The 2,555-nt window shown below is 39.1% G+C and overlaps 1 pseudogene across 1 annotated transcript; it reads left to right on the top strand.

Annotated features, from left to right (window-relative positions):
• Positions 1–977: 977 nt before the first annotated feature.
• LOC114179060 (pectinesterase inhibitor 7 pseudogene) lies at positions 978–2,230 on the top strand (annotated as a pseudogene). The gene has a single exon (XR_014993290.1). The product of XR_014993290.1 is annotated as a pectinesterase inhibitor 7 pseudogene (transcript).
• Positions 2,231–2,555: the final 325 nt, after the last annotated feature.

Raw genomic sequence — 2,555 nt, forward strand, 5'->3', positions numbered from 1 at the left:
CCATCTTCCTCTCCTATTATTACTTACACATGCCTTCCATTATTTTGCCTCTTCCCTCTTCTCACCCGATCATCAAATTTATGAACAAGATTACACTTCCACTTTTTATCTTTTATTTTTCTAATAATGTATATTTGTTTTATATGTTACTTATATCGAAAAGTATTTATTTATACAGTGTCTTGAAAATTATTACAGCGATTATGAATGTGAAAGAAAAATTTGGTCCTTGTCGCGTAAATTTAGATATCCTTGAAAGCCGGAAAAAACCCCCTAACAGAACTACTTTTCAACCAAATCTCTTTTCACAAGAAACAAACAGAAAACAATAATTATAAGTCAAATGATTTCAACTTTGTTTCTTAATCAGTGGTTTTTCGGTAATTCGTACCCAAAAAAATTCATTTGAGTAACTTGTTTCTTCCTCATACTTTCCCAAGCATCGCAACTTACAGTGAGTACAAAAGTGGTAAAAATTCCTGTGACGTCCCATTCTGATTGCCATCCACAACCTGGAAAATTACGTCAATTTTATCAAATAGATAGAAGCTATATATTATAGCTTCTTCGTGAATAACGTAAAAGCAAACGTGCTGGAAATCATTACTAGCTCAAATGCTACTTTTCTTTTTCATTCAATTCACATTTCAATGCATCCAAATTAAACGAAAAAAAAAAGATAACGAAAAAAATAAAGCAATTTTTTACTTATTAATTTTTATTCATATAATATATTAATGTATTTGTTTGTAGTAAAATATGTTAAAAAATTACATTTTTTAAGTATTCTGAGTTATAACTCAATAACTAGTTTTTTTTTTTTTTGAATGAGAAAATAAATCAAAATCCAAACGTTGGACTTATTTTAATCTTGCATTGGAAGACAGAAATAGAGTCGATGGCAATATTGTTATTTGAGTTGAAAGGAGGAAGGTGGAAGTAATTTCACGCTAAACTTGTGCCTACAAAAACCCCTCTTCATTTCTCTCTCACTCACGGACACACACTACTCACACAAGGCAACAAACAAACCCATAACAGAAACAGAACCAAACTATAACAATGAGAACCCAACACCTTCGTCTTCACCACCTCCTCCTCACTCTCTTCCTCTTCGCAGCCGCATTATCTCTGGCGTCCTCCGCCGCAGACGAAGCTTCAGCCCCGGTGCCTGACGACGGCGACACCGAGTTCATCCGCTCCAGCTGCAACACCACTCTATACCCTGACGTGTGCTTCACCTCCCTCTCCCGCTACGCCAATGCGGTGCAGCAGAACCCCGGCCAGCTGGCGCGCGTGGCCATCGGCGTCAGCCTCTCCAAGGCCCACCGCGTGGCGTCCTACATCTCCAACCTCACGCGTGACGCCGACTATGGCACGAGCGGCACGCGCGCGGCGATGGCGGTGCACGACTGCTTCTCGAACCTGGGCGACGCCGTGGACGAAATCCGCGGGTCTCTGAAGCAGATGCGGCAGATTGGCGCCGCCGGCGAGGGCTCCGGATCCTTCCTCTTCCAAATGAGCAACGTGCAAACGTGGATGAGCGCCGCACTCACCGACGAGGAGACCTGCACGGACGGATTCCAGGACGTAGCGGAATGTGCCGTGAAAGCGGATGTATGCAATCGCGTCACCAACGTCAAGAAGTTCACCAGCAACGCTTTGGCTCTCGTCAACTCCTACGCCAGTAAGGGTTCGCCCTGAACTCTTCCCACGTGTCACATCACTCACCGTCTGATTTTAATCCTTTCCAAATTCCCAAAAAAAAAAAGGTTAATTAATAAACCATAGGTTGTGTTAATTAATTTTAAGTTACAAAAAAAAAAAGAAAAAGATAAAAGTGTAGTGTGTGTGGGACGCGTGAGTCCTCCTTGTATGTAAATTTTGGTATTCTTGTAGTATCTGCTGTCACGCAAGAAAGTGGAGAAAGGCATCACTTCACGTGATAGAATGGAGAGTGTAGATATATATTTGCAAAAAAAAATAAAAATGAAGTGAAAGTAGTGTGTGGAACTGTGAGTTATGACACTTTAGTTTGTCTGGTTATTGGTTGATGCTTTAAAGAAGGATAAATTTGTAGGGTTATATGTTGTGTGGATTATTTGTGTTTTTTTGTTGTAGTTAAAAGAACAGTTGTAAATTTCAGGATTAGTCATTAATTTAAATTCGCTCTACTTTCTCCCTTTTGGAAAGGAAAATAAAATAGTGGTCATTGTTTGTTCCGAATTCATTTAGATTCTTTGACTTGATTGCAATAACGGTTGGTGGAAAAAGTAGTCGAGATTGGCGGGAGTAGCAATAGAGCATGGAATAGCTCTTCTCTTCGCAACTTTCTTCACATGGATGAAACATTAATAGTGTACAACATTTTAAAAATTTGAATTTGAACTTCAATTCAATTTGTGTGTAGTGTTCAATAATTTAAAATATGTGGCACAACACCTGTTTGTTTAAATGCCAAAGTAATGGAGTAATTTAGTGTGGTACGCATAAAATTTGATGGAATCATAGAAATATCAAGTTAATTACTGATATTCCCTTTTAGTACCAGACGA

Source organism: Vigna unguiculata, chromosome 3, assembly GCF_037176805.1.
Source record: "Vigna unguiculata cultivar grain cowpea cultivar isolate G323 ecotype 2 chromosome 3, ASM3717680v1, whole genome shotgun sequence".
In the NCBI taxonomy this organism is placed as follows: Eukaryota; Viridiplantae; Streptophyta; class Magnoliopsida; order Fabales; family Fabaceae; genus Vigna; species Vigna unguiculata.